At 41.2% G+C, this 14,328-nt stretch overlaps 1 protein-coding gene across 3 annotated transcripts in view; it reads right to left on the bottom strand.

Moving 5' to 3' along the window:
* LOC111969697 (copine-5) overlaps positions 1–14,328 on the bottom strand; it is a 210,439-nt gene that overhangs the window by 158,167 nt on the left and 37,944 nt on the right. The gene's annotated exons all lie outside the window — the stretch shown is intronic.

Here is a 14,328-nt window from a genome sequence, read left to right on the forward strand (position 1 = left end):
TGCAGATTCAAACAAGACCGAATACAATGTTTCCCCGGGAGACGACAGCGTTTGCTCCCACAAGTTGACCAAGAAAAATACTGCTTACCTCAAGAGAAATCCAAAAGTGCACCATCCCAATATGTAGCCTACGCTAAGGTAGGCTAATAACAGATTGATAATGCTAGCTAGTAGTTTGCTGAAACCTGTCAGGCCACTAATTGTGACACAACTTTGATTACAAGATAGCTACAGTATGTCAAGGGGCAGGTCGTCCAGACTGCAATCATTTGGCATTTTGCGACCATTTGACCGGACRGCGCAAGTTACATTTGTAATTGCTCGCATGCAAGTGGAACATTCATTACATGGTCACTTCGCTCAAACGTTTCAAAACGTCCTAATGCGCATTATCCTCATGATTCCTCTAATTATAGTGTCTGCCCAGCCCGTGGGCCTGTTTCGCTGGGGCCTGTTCCGCTGGCAAGTGGCCCCTGCTGTGATGAGTGAGCCACTTGATGTGTGCTCTGAGAGAGAGAGACAAAAGGCTTCTGATTGTATAACATTTAAAAATCGAATTTGCSSGAAACACATAGRTCCATATGGCTGTGYGCTACACTAGTTCGTTTAGCAGACAAGATTAGCTTCGAWTTCCGAGGCATTATTTTGTATTATTTTATAGTATGAAAAATACAATTGAACATATCTGAATAAATAMAAAGGATATTTTCTCCAATGATTTCCGAGGGAGTGCGGACATGTGGCTATTCTGTATTGAACCAATGCCTGCAACCCAGCAATATTGTATTGTATTGACTGGTTAACGAAGAAACACTTCCWCTTATATGCTWAATTTAGAGCTATTAATACAATTTTAATTGTAATACAAACATTAGGCTACATGTTTAGATTTTTAATACATTCTAAGGCCAGATAATGTTGTATGAAAGGCATGAGCTCTACTCTGTGTCTTYTGCAGGCTGCACACTTCATCAGTCTCTCATTCACAATTTGACAAGAATTTGATAWTATTCTCACCCATCAGACTATTCTTAATTTAATCTGGTCTTTACATATAGCCTACTAATATARGTGTGYAATAWTMTTTTATTAGWATGGCCCACAAAAYCAAAATGTCATCAAWTWGCAAATGCAGGTTGTGCAGTTATGTTTTCATGCAAGAATAGGCAGCGTCCATAAGGCTAGGGGAAGCATACGTTTTAAATAAAATAAAAAATACATAGAATCATTACAAATAGGCTACTAAAGCATAATTTGGCCACAGAAGATATTTCGTTTCTTAAAAAAAAAAAAAGTGGAATGTTTTAAATCGCATTGCCTATAGTCTGAAGGAAATGCAGCACGCGTAATTTTGGTAGATTATTGTTGAGTTGCAACTGTCTGTGAAAAGAGGCCAAACCAGGCATATGGAATATTTCAAAATACAATTGTGGGAAAACATAGTTTGGAAAYCAAATGGTTATTGCTGTAAAAAGAAGACTACTCTGTCTTTTAGTTTCTTAAAATTCCCAACTTAATTGAGCGAATAACAGTATAGCCTATCTTATTAGCACCAGCGGGAGAGCATCGGCAATATCCTCGGTGACTGCCCACTGCGTATATTCACTATTTATCATTGTTGGGTCACCGCCACTTAAAAGTTTCTTTTGGACAATAATTTCCTCCTCCAGTTTAGATGGACGTCACTATTATATTATATTTCTCCACTTTTCATAGGTCGATTATATGGACAATGTCATTTTATTGATATTTCGTCACTGTCATCAGAGTAGGCTACCCTTCAATTTGTCCTATTAAATATACTCTGCTGGGCCTCCCGGGTGGCGCAGTGGTCTAGGGCACTGCATCGCAGCGCTAGCTGTGCCACCAGAGTCTCTGGGTTCGCGCCCACGCTCTTTCGCTGCCGGCCGCGACCGGGGGTCCGTGGGGCGACGCACAATTGGCCTAGCGTCGTCCGGGTTAGGGAGGGTTTGGCCGGTAGGGATATCCTTGTCTCATCGCGCTCCAGCGACTCCTGTGGCGGCCGGGCGCAGTGCGCGCTAACCAAGGGGCCAGGTACACAGTGTTTCCTCCGACACATTGGTGCGGCTGGCTTCCGGTTGGAGGCCGCTGTGTTAAAAAGCAGTGCGGCTTGGTTGGGTTGTGCTTCGGAGGACGCATGACTTTCGACCTTCGTCTCTCCCGAGCCCGTACCGGAGTTGTAGCGATGAGACAAGATAGTAATTACTAGCGATTGGATACCACGAAAATTAGGGAGAAAAGGGGTAAAATTTAAAAAAATATAATATAATATAAAAATATATATACTCTGCTAATGCCTCCAGTCATATATATAAGTGTAGTAGAACTAGATGGAATGTGTGTTATAAAAGGCCACTTTCTCCCATGCAAGAAAGAAAAAAATTATCGGGTAGCCTAGGCCTGGCTGCTACGCTAAATGCATTGAACAGTCTTTTTTTTGCGAACAACGATCGAGTTATAGGATATTATTATCCTAAATTATGACTATCCAATCTACTCATCACATTACTAATAGTAGGCTAGTTTACATAAATCTGCAAATGCGAATTTGCCTAATGCTTTATTATAAAAGGTGATTTTTATGGTGAACATTTCTTTTCCCGAACTTGAAATCACTAGCCGCACTCTATGTATGCCAGTTAGGCTACACCAGTTGTAAAAGCAGATTAATGTGCTTAGTTTTAAGAATTGAGCAATAACTATAGCAGCACGAGAGAGCTGGGATCCTCTTCTAAATAGTGGCCAGTCAAAACTCTGTTTTCATACGTGATTGCGCATTGACTGGGTTTATAAGAACACACGTTTCACTAGGCTCTGTGTGCTATATGCTCTCTAACCGTGTTCCAGAGGTCCTAGGCCTATAGGCTACTTTGAGTTATTTGGCCACATTAAACATTATCAAAACTTAGTGATTTGAAAAAGTCACCCCAAAAAAAGGTATGCTATGCGCTGTTTCCTGTCTTACTGCACATGCTGGGCATCATTCACAAGTGATAATATTGTCACCCATCAGAGTATTCTCAATTTAATCTTGTCTTATCATATACAAAAAATATATTGTATGTGTGGAATTTGTTTTGATTTAGAATGGACCGTGTCATCTATGTACTTAAATAACGAATGGAGGACACTTTRCCCATGTTTCATCTTCATACCAGCCAGGTAGGCTATACTCCTGTTGTAAAGCGAAGCAACCTGCTGAATATTYGGAAAGTTGAGGAATAAATATAGTAGGCCTAGCCTATAGAAAGCTGATGGGATCCTCCTGTTTTTAATAGAGGCRATCACTCTGTTTTCTCACACAATTGCATAGCCAATAGAAATGTTGCACAACTTGAGCTCATGGGCTCTCATGAAGTGTTTGATTAGATTCTCAATCACATTTGCATTGACGTCAGAGTGATTAGAGGGACAATAGAGTGCAGAGTACCAGGCCATTAGCGACTGGCAGTTAACAAGTTTGGTAGGCTACTAATTGCCAACAGCAGCATCAGATCGCAGCTTTGGAGCAGCCTAGTTACCGTGCCCTTGTGGAATTTGACTGAGGTCATGACTTGTGACCGCAGGTGTGGCGGTAATATGGTCACCATGACAGTCCTATACATGACCACTAGCTGTGGGTATTATATTTAGTGTTAGAGATCTAACTAATGTGTTTGGAGTTTTCACTTCCTCGTGGTGAATAAGCTACAAAATAAATTAGCCTATGATATTAGTGCACAAAAAGATGTAGGCAAATTCATCTCTATTGAACAAAAAATGCCAAGAATTCTTGAGCCCTGTTTTAATAGTAAAATATTATAACAATACCCTATTGTCAACTCACAATTGATGAGAATCACTGGATTAGGTTGCATATCAAAATACACTATATGGCCAAGAGTATTTGGACACGCATTCAAATAAGTAAATTCGGCTGTTTCAGCCACACCCGTTGCTGACAGGTGTATAAACTCGAGCACACGGCCATGTAATCTCCTTAGACAAACATTGGCAGTAGAACAGCCCGTAATGAAGAGCTCAGTGACTTTCAATGTGGCAACATCATAGGATGCCACCTTTCCAACAACTCAGTTTGTCAAATTTCAGTGCTGCCCCGGTCAACTGTAAGTGCTGTTATGGAGTAGTGGAAACGCGTTCTCTGGAGGGATGAATCACACTTCACCATCTGGCAGTCTGACGTACAGATCTGGGTTTGGCGGATACTAGGAGAACACTACCTGCCCCAATGCATAGTGCCAACTATAAAGTTGGGTGGAGGACGAATAATGGTCTGAGGCTGTTTTTCATGGTTGGGGCTAGGCCCCGTAGTTCCAGTGACGTGAACTCTTAACGCTACAGCATACAATGACAATCTAGACGATTCTGCGCTTCCAACTTTGTGGCAGCAGTTTGGGGAAGGCCCTGTCCTGTGTCAGCATGACAATGCCCCCGTGCACAAGGTGAGGTCCAAGGTGAGGTTGAGATCGGTGTGGAAGAACTTGACTGGTCTGCACAGAGCCCTGACCTCAACCCCATCAAACACCTTCCGGATGAATTGGGACGCCGACTGCGAGCCAGGCTTAATCGCCCAACATCAGTGCCCGACCTCACTCATGCTCTGGTGTATGAATGGAAGCAATTCACTGCAGCAATGTTCCAACATCTAGTGGAAAACCTTCTCAGAAGAGTGGAGGCTGTTATATCAGCAAAGGGGGGACGAACTCCATATTAATGCCCATGATTTTGGAAGGAGATGTTCGACAAGCAGGTGTCCACATACTTTTGGTCGTGCAGTGTGTATTTTGTTCTGATATTTCTTCATTTCTTTCTTTTCAGTTTTTGGATTATTTACGTATTGTTTGTATTGCTAGGTATTATTACTGCACTGTTGGAGCTAGAAACACAAGCATTGTGCTGCACCTGCGATAACTTCAGCAAATCTGTGTACATACGACCAATACATTTTGACTTGATTTTACTATGTAATGAATTGTATTTGCTTCTAGTATTCCATTCTCAGACCTCTCTTAATACTATATTCCTATAACTCTATAAGAGTCTTGCTTACACATTGCTATTTATCTATTGGAGTCAGATAATATACTCCTTGATAGGCCTTGTTAATATTATTTCCATAGTCTCATTACTGGTCACATGTGAGGTATATATATAACGGCTGTCATCTTCCTCGTCTGAGGAGGATCAGTTAGAAGGATCGGAGGACCAATGCGCAGCGTGGTAATTGTTCATCTTGTTTTAATAAAMGTGAACAACTCAAAATACAAAACAACAAAAGTGACAACCGAAACAGTTCTATCTGGTGCAGACACACAAAGACTGAAAACAACCACCCACAAAACCCAACACAAKACAGGCTACCTAAATYTGGTTCCCAATCAGGGACAACGATTGACAGCTGCCTCTGATTGAGAACCATATCAGGCCAAACACAGAAATAGCAAAACATAGAAATACAAACATAGACTGCCCACCCCAACTCACGCCCTGACCATACTAAATAAAGACAAAACAAAGGAAATAAAGGTCAGAACGTGACAATATATATATATATAACACACTGCATATAAAATATTCCAGCACTACACAGTCATGCCTTCAGTGGCAATCATGTAGTATTATCTAGATTAAGATCACACTCCATGGACTCATCAATGCTTGATGAGCAATTGTTCAGTTTTCCTTGTCAGCTGTATACTGCAACATCATAGGATGCCATCTTTCCAACAAGTCATGGATAACTGTATATTTAAGCAATTAGACCTGAGGGGGTGTGGTATATGGCCAATATACCACAGCTAAGGGCTGTTCTTATGCACAACGTAACGCGGAATGCCTGGATACAGGCCTTAGCCGTGGTATATTGGCCATATACCACAAAATCCTGAGGTGCCTTATGGCTATTATAAACTGGTTACCAATGTAATTAGAGCAGTATGAATACATGTTTTGTCATACCTGTGGTATACGGTCTGATATAACATGGCTGTCAGCCAATCAACATTCAGGGCTCGAACCAACCATTTTATAAATATATACAGTACCAATCAAAAGTTGGGACACCAACTCATTCAAGGGTTTTTCTTATTTTTAAACTTTTTTTTACATTGTAGAATAATAGTGAAGTCATCACAACTATGAAATAACACATATGGAATCATAACCAAAAAAAGTGTTAAACAAAACAAAATATATTTCATATTTGAGAGCCACCCTTTGCCTTAAATGACAGCTTAGCACACTCTTTGCAAACAGGGACAGTTTCATTGCAAACAAGACACTGATTTGACATTGGAGAAATATGAAGATGAACGCATAGACCCATCTCTCTGTCTATTAGCCTGTAATTATGGTAATTTGTGTGGCATAAAAATAAAAATAAACTGCTATTATGTAAAATTACCTAGAATTGCATGAAATGTTTATGAAAGGCTACTTTTTTCTTGGACCTTCAAATGCGATGATAGATTCATGCGAGGCTTTTACTATAAAGCAGATCTTTCCACCCCTACTCTTGTCCACGTTGGTCTGTGAACCCACAACCTTCTGGCCCGCAGCCATGTGCGCCATCAAAACTCCTGCGTTGCCATATAATGTTTACAGGATGAAAAACAGTTTCTGAAACTGCATATCCAGAGCCCTTCTCTGACCAAGAAATGAGGATAAACGGTAGACATGTTCTCTGTTATCCACTTTGTTTGAATTATTATTTAGGGTATAGCAGAGGGTCCCTTGTTTTTTCCTCTAAGCGTTCAGGGAGGGTTTAGGTAAAATAGAGGTCCGATTTTCTCCATGTAACCCTTATTAGAAATGTTGTTTGATGCCCATCTCTAGGCGTCAATAGTGTAAGGCTAACCTCCCTGACATTGAATGCAATGTATTCGCATAAGCGCCATGTTCCTTATGTGTCTGATAGTAAGATTTGCACAGTCATACCAGATTGACGCTTATCAATGATATCACACGCCACACACGCCCACACACGCCCCACCCACACACCCACACCACACACCACACAACACACACAACCACACACACCACACACACAACACACCCACACACCACACACACACACACACACACCTTCTCTCAATATCTCAGGACTTATAGCATCTAATAGTTAACACATCACAATGTTTGCAATGCACCCTTCTAGAACTGTTGTTCTGTTTCTGTGCTGTTGAAATTAGCTCACAAACAACCAACCACAAAAAGATAAATACATTTTAAATAACACTAATATGAAGATTTGATGTGATAGTCATGATTTTTAGATTTTTATCTTCCCATTATGTTCTTGGGCTGATGAATCACATCATGATGAATATTTGAACATGGATGTGCACACACACACACACGCACACGCAGGTATGCAGGCACGCAAACATGCACGCACACAGACGCAAGCACACACACACAAGCCATCTGTCATGTTTATCAATGCACATTTTCTGCATCACACTCAATTGGTACTGTTTTTCTCTGGGCTCCCYTAGAGGAGTGTTTCATTAAAGGCATGCTCTGGAACTTTGGCGACTAGTAAGTATTTTGTAAACCTGCCACGTTGGGCTGGATGTGTCAATGTGTAGTTACATACATGCATAATCTATGAGCAGAATTCATGTCTTACCTCAAATAGCCATGAAATCCCTAGTTTYAAAGTGACTGGTTTCTGGATGCTTCCGGCTCCATTTTACCTATATTTTCCCCCACATAGGCCAGCCCCCTAGAAATTTGAGTTTTAGCTAATGAGCTTCAGCTCCTTGCCATTTGAGTGACATCTAGCAAGATGCCCACACAGCAYAGCAAGAGTGAGAGCAATGACGTGGTGTCCATATCTGCACATATGTGACACATTTCTGGGACCATTTTTGGCTCGTGACRGCTACTTTCAGAACTACTAGCTAAAAAGTATATAAGTACCGGAGAATCTTTAAAATGGAGGGTAAAGATGCAGCTAGGTTATTTGAAATGGCTTTACACACAAGAATGGAGAAGTTTTATTGCCTTACATACAAAGAAAAAATGCAAGAGAATGGCCATGAAATGCAAGAGAATGGCCATAATGTATTATTCCAGCCCAGGTGCAATTTAGATTTTGACCACTAGACGGCATCAGTGTATGTGCAAACTTTTAGACTGATCCAATTAACCATTGCATTTCTGTTCAAAATGCTGTATCAAGATGTCACGTTCCTGACCTTATTTCCTTTGTTTAGTCTTTGTTTAGTTGGTCAGGACGTGAGCTGGGTAGGCATTCTATGTTTTGTGTTTCTATGTTGGGTTTGCTGTTTGGCCTAATATGGTTCTCAATCAGAGGCAGGTGTTTGTCATTGTCTCTGATTGGGAACCATATTAAGGTAGCCTGTTTTCACTGTTTGTTGGTGGGTGATTGTTCCTGTTCGTGCGTTCATGTGTTTTATGTTCTCAGGTTCAGGACTGTAGCTTCGTAGGTTTCGTCTGTTTATTGTTTTTTGTTCGTATTGAAAAAGGTGTTCCAATAAATATGGAAACGTACCACGCTGCGCTTTGGTKCTCCTCTCCTTCACCCGAAAAWAGCCGTTACACAAGACTGCCCAAATGTGCCTAATTTGTTTATTAATAACTTTTCATGTTCAAAATTGTGCACTCTCCTCAAACAATAGCATGTTATTCTTTCACTGTAATAGCTACTGTAAATTGGACAGTGCCGTTAGATTAAGAAGAATTTAACCTTTCTGCCAATATCAGATATGTCTATTACCTGGGAAGTTTTCTTGTTACTTACAACCTCATGCTAATCGCATTAGCCTACGTTAGCTCAACCGTCCCATGGAAGGGACACRGATTCGAAMAAGTTAATTCTACTCATAGATTATGCATCTATAAACTTCACATTGACAAATCCATCCCAACGCGACAGTTTTAAAAAGACTTACTAGTCGCCAAAGTTCCGGAGCATGTCTTTAATGAAACAGTCCTCTACGGGAGCCCAGAGAAAAACAGTGCCAGTTGAGTGTGATGCAGAAAATGTGCATTGATGGGGCGGAAGGTAGTCTAGCAGTTAAGAGCGTTGGGCCAGTAACTGAAAGATCGCTGTAGTTCGAATCCCCTAGGTGAAAAAGATGTTTGTGGCCCCTTGAGCAAGGGACTTAACCCTAATTGCCCATGTAAATCCCTCTGGATAAGAGCGTCTGCTGAATGACTGCAATGTAAGGAGACCGGTGTGGCTTAGAGAGGGGGTGGGGTAGCGTGTGACTGAGTGAGACGGCAAGATAGTGAGGAAAAAAAGACGCACTCTGGGAATCTGAATGCTTGAAAGTTACCACACTTCCCCGACTCTCCTCAACTCCCCCTACACACTCCTGGACTTAATGAACCTAAGAGAGAAACACTTACTCTAATGAACCTGCTGGATCTTAAATTGCGGCCAGAGAGCAACAGGGACGTGTGTGGGAGGAGAGGCGTTGAGTATAAGTATATAAAGTGAAGTGGGCGAGACGAGGTGGCTGTAGCCGTTTCTATTTCTATCCCAATAATCTACAATACACTCTTAGGAAAAAAGGGTTATTCGGCTGTCCCCATAGGAGAACCCTTTGAAAAACACTTTTGGGTTCCATAGAGAACCCTTTCCACAGAGGGTTCTACGTGGATCCCAAAAGGGTTCTACCTGGAACCAAAAAGGGTTCTACCTGGAACCAAAAAGGGTTCGCCTACGGAGACAGTCAAAGAACAATTTTCGAGCCCTTTGTTTTCCTCAGAGGCCCCATCAACATGAACAGTGTGTGTGTATATGTGTGTGCTTGTGCGTGAGTGCGTGCGCGCAGGCGTGCGTCCCTGTGTGCCTGCTTGTATGCGGCCTACCTGCCTGCATGCATGGTTGCGTGTGCATGCAAGAAAGAAAGGCAGAGAGGAGGGAGCTGATAGAGCTGATCTATTACACTGTGTCTATCCTTCATCTCAATCCCTTCATCTTAATTTCTTCACTAGAAGAAGAAAAATTCTATTGTTTCTTCTCTGTGGACTTTCAACAACACAGAGACTATACTTTAAGAGAAATACAGCTCCTCGCCTGTCTGAYCACAAACACACTGCACTCCAAACACTTCCCTTTAAGCTTTTCGCAGTTAGCATTGTGTCTGTGTGTCTGTCTGTTTTTCTGTGTGCGTGTGCGTGCGTGTGTGTGTGACTGAGGCGCTTGACAACTCTTTCATAAGTGACCTCCACAATGGAGGTAAAATAACCATACTAAGCAAACATATGGAATTGTTTTAAGATGTATATGAATAATGAATGGTGCTGGTGTTTGATGCTCCAGCTGTTGAAGCAGCTTTATGTTACAGTCCCTGCTTTAACATCCCTGTGTGTGTGTGTGTGTGTGTGTGTGTGTGTGTGTGTGTTTGGTGTGTGTGTGTGTGGTGTGTGTGTGTGTGTGTGGTGTGTGTGTGTGTGTGTGTGTGTGTGTGTGTGTGTGTGTGTGGTGTGTGTGTGTGTGTGTGCGTGTGTGTGCCATGTGCACGTTAGACAGCAACAATACTTCTCCAAATCCTCCAAACGTCCTTGTAAATAAAAGCAACATTTTTTTGTCCATTAAAATAACATCAAATTGATCAGAAATACAATGTAGACATTGTTAATGTTGTAAATGACTATTGTAGCTGGAAACGGCAGATTTTTTATGGAATATCTACATACTTGTATAGAGGCCCAATATCAGCAACCGTCACTCCTGTGTTCCAATGGCACYGTGTGTTAGCTAATCCAAGTTTATCATTTTAAAAGGCTAATTTATCAGTAGAAAACCCTTTCGCAATTATGTTAGCACAGCTGAAAAGTGTTGTTCTGATTAAAGAAACAATAAAACTGGTCTTCTTTAGACCAGTTGAGTATCTGGAGCATCAGCATTTGTGGGTTTGATTACAGGCTCAAAATGTCCAGAAACAAAGACCTTTCTTCTGAAACTCATCAGTCTAWTCTTGTTCTGAGAAATTAAGGCTATTCCATGCGAGGAATTGCCAAGAAACTGAAGATCTCGTACAACGATGTGTACTACTCCCTTCACAGAACTGCGCAAACTGGCCCTAACTAGAATAGAAAGAGGAGTGGGAGGCCCCGGTGTACAACTTAGCAAGAGGACAAGTACATTAGAGTGTTTAGTTTGAGAAACAGACGCCTCACAAGTCCTCAACTGGCAGCTTCATTAAATAGTATGCGCAAAACACCCGTCTCAACATCAACAGTGAAGAGGTGACTCTGGGATGCTGGCCTTCTAGGCAGAGTTGCAAAGAAAAAGCCATATCTCAGACTGGCCAATAAAAAGACAAGTTTAAGATGGGCAAAATAACACAGACTCTGGACAGAGGAAGATTGGAAAAAAGTGTTATGGACAGACGAATCTAAGTTTGAGGTGTTTGGATCACAAAGAAAAACATTCGTGAGACGCAGCAAAAATGAAAAGATGCTGGAGAAGTGCTTGACGCCATCTTTCAAGGATGGTGGAGGCAATGTGATGGTCTGGGGGTGCTTTGGGGGTGGTAAATACTTCCAAATACCAATTTCWAATTGTCTGGGTAGCCAGTTTGGGTATCCATTTGATTAGCTGTTCAGGAGTCTTATGGCTTGGGGGTAGAAGGTGTTTAGAAGCCTCTTGGACCTAGACTTGGCGCTCCGGTACCGCTTGCCGTGCGGTAGCAGAGAGAACAGTCTATGACTAGGGTGGCTGGAGTCTTTGACAATTTCTTGGGCCTTCCTCTGCCACCACCTGGTATAGAGGTCCTAGATGGCAGGAAGCTTGMCCCCAGTGATGTACTGGGCCGTACGCCCTCTGTGGTGCCTTGTTTCCGGAGGCCGAGCAGTTGCCATACCAGGCAGTGATGCAACCTGTCAGGATGCTCTCGATGGTGCAGCTGTAAACGCTTTTGAGGATCTGAGGACCCATGCCAAATCTTTTCAGTCTCCTGAGGGGGAATAGGTTTTGTCATGCCCTCTTCACGACTGTCTTGGTATGCTTGGATCATGTTAGTTTGTTGGTGATGTGGACGCCAAGGACCTTGAAGCTCTCAACCTGCTCCACTACAGTCCCGTCGATGAGAATGMGGYCGTGATCGGTCCTCGGTCCTTTTCCAGTAGTCCARAATCATCACTGAGTTCCAATCTTCATATTGTCAAGCATGGTGGGTATGCTTGTCATCGGCAWGGACTAGGGAGTTTATGATAAAAATACATTTMAATAGAGCTAAGCACAGGCAAAATCCTAGAGGAAACCTGGTTCAGTCTGCTTTCCAAAAGACACTGGGAGACAAATTCACCTTTCAGCAGGACAATAACCTAAAACACAAGCCAGGGGAGGGGGCTGTTCTAAGCTAACATATCCAATTGTTTTAAGCTGGTCATACCAAGGATCATTTAGCTATTTGATTTTTAATTTTAAGACCCCTTACGATATCAAAACAATATATTAGCCAATAGAAACACATTGAATAACAGATTCACAACATGGAGCAACAGATAGTACCAACATAATCAAAATGAAGTTTGTTCTGAAGTGTCTGTCCTATATCTGAGCGATATAAAAAAGGTCAGGATTTTTAATATTCTTTTTTACTAGTATTGATCTCCTTGTTTTAGGCACTAAACTATCTCCATATATGTACTTCCATTCATTTTTTAAACCGGTACGGGGACCATCAGACGAGTCTTGTGAGGCTTGTGGGCGTCATAGGGCTGTCTAGCAATGATCAACAACCAATTTGACAGASCTTGAATATTTATTTTTAGAGACTTACCCAGAAAGACTCACAGCTGTAATCGCTGCCAAATGTGATTCTATTTGTATTGACTCAGGTGGTTGAATACTTATCAATTCAAGATATATTAGTATTACTATATATATATATTTATTTTTTTACAAATTGTATAATTTTTGGGGGGAGTATTTGTAGCTCATTGACAAAAAACAACAACTATTAAATAAATAAAAATCCCACTTTGTAACACAACATAATGTGGAAAAAGTCAAGGGAGTTGAATATTTTCTGAAAGCACTGTATTTGAACCCAGGCCTGCTTCACTGACACGGCCTACGTGACACGGACAAAAGCCAACCGCCAAAACAGGCTCTATAGTGGCTTAAGTATTGGCCATTTACAAATTAGCCTACAGCTAATCATACATTTTAGTGGCATGAAGCTTTACGAAGCTATTAAAACTATCAACAAGGAATCCATTAGGATAATTCACCAGTATGACTCCATGTGCTTTATTACCATGCATAAGGTAATGCTGGCGTCAGTTGGATTGTTTATCATAATTGGTCTAATGACAAGCATACGGATATATATTATTATAATTTATCATTGACCTTTTTTTTTACCAAGGAATGTTTATTGAGATTAAGAGGAGGGTATATTTAAAAGTTTACCAGAAAACTACAGGAAACTTGAGGCTTTTATGAAATTTACATAACATGTAACATATATATATATATATATAATAGACAAAAATATAAATACAACATGCAACAATTTCAATGATTTGACTGAGTTACAGTTCATATAAGGAAACCAGTCAATGGAAATAAATGAATTATGCGATTTTCACATGAGTGTGCAGGAGCCCACCCACTGGGGAGCCAGGCCCTCACATGACTGGGGAGAAGCCCACCCACTGGGAAGCCAGGCCCAGCCAATAAGAATGGGTTTTTCCCCACAAAAGGGCTTTATTACAGACAGAAGTTCTACTCACTTTCATCAGCTGTCTGATGATAAACTGAAATTCTCTCTCTCAACACTCGGTGGAAGTCTGATAGACAGCATCATAGCAGACTGAGAAAAAAAACACTGAACAGCTTTGGTGAATGGAGCACTGTTGACTGAATAAATACTATTGAGATTAAAAGCCTAAAAGCTAAAAATCCCATTGTCATACACACATCAAATGGTGTCAATCCCAAAAGCCTAAAAAATAAAAATCCCATTGTCATACACACATCAAATGGTGTCAATCCAAATCAACCCAATGTCCCTTGTCAACGGAATGAAAATCATGACAATGACCATACACTAAAAACTCTCATCTACGCCTTAAACTGCTATGTTAGAGAGTAGAGACATGCATGGACTCGGAATATTCTATGAGCCGCAGCTGACAGTGGCCAAATACCCATACTTGTGTCCTAAAAAGTAGGCTGTTTGAGTATGCGTGGGGAAAAAAACGTTTTATAGTATGTGACATTTAGAAAGTCTAGTAAACTTTAAATGCCAGGATGTAATATTCATTTCGGCCTTGACAGCAGCTGATAATCAGCTGTCAATTAGATATGGGGATGCA

Source organism: Salvelinus sp. IW2-2015, linkage group LG11 (genome assembly GCF_002910315.2).
Source record: "Salvelinus sp. IW2-2015 linkage group LG11, ASM291031v2, whole genome shotgun sequence".
Lineage (NCBI taxonomy): Eukaryota > Metazoa > Chordata > Actinopteri > Salmoniformes > Salmonidae > Salvelinus > Salvelinus sp. IW2-2015.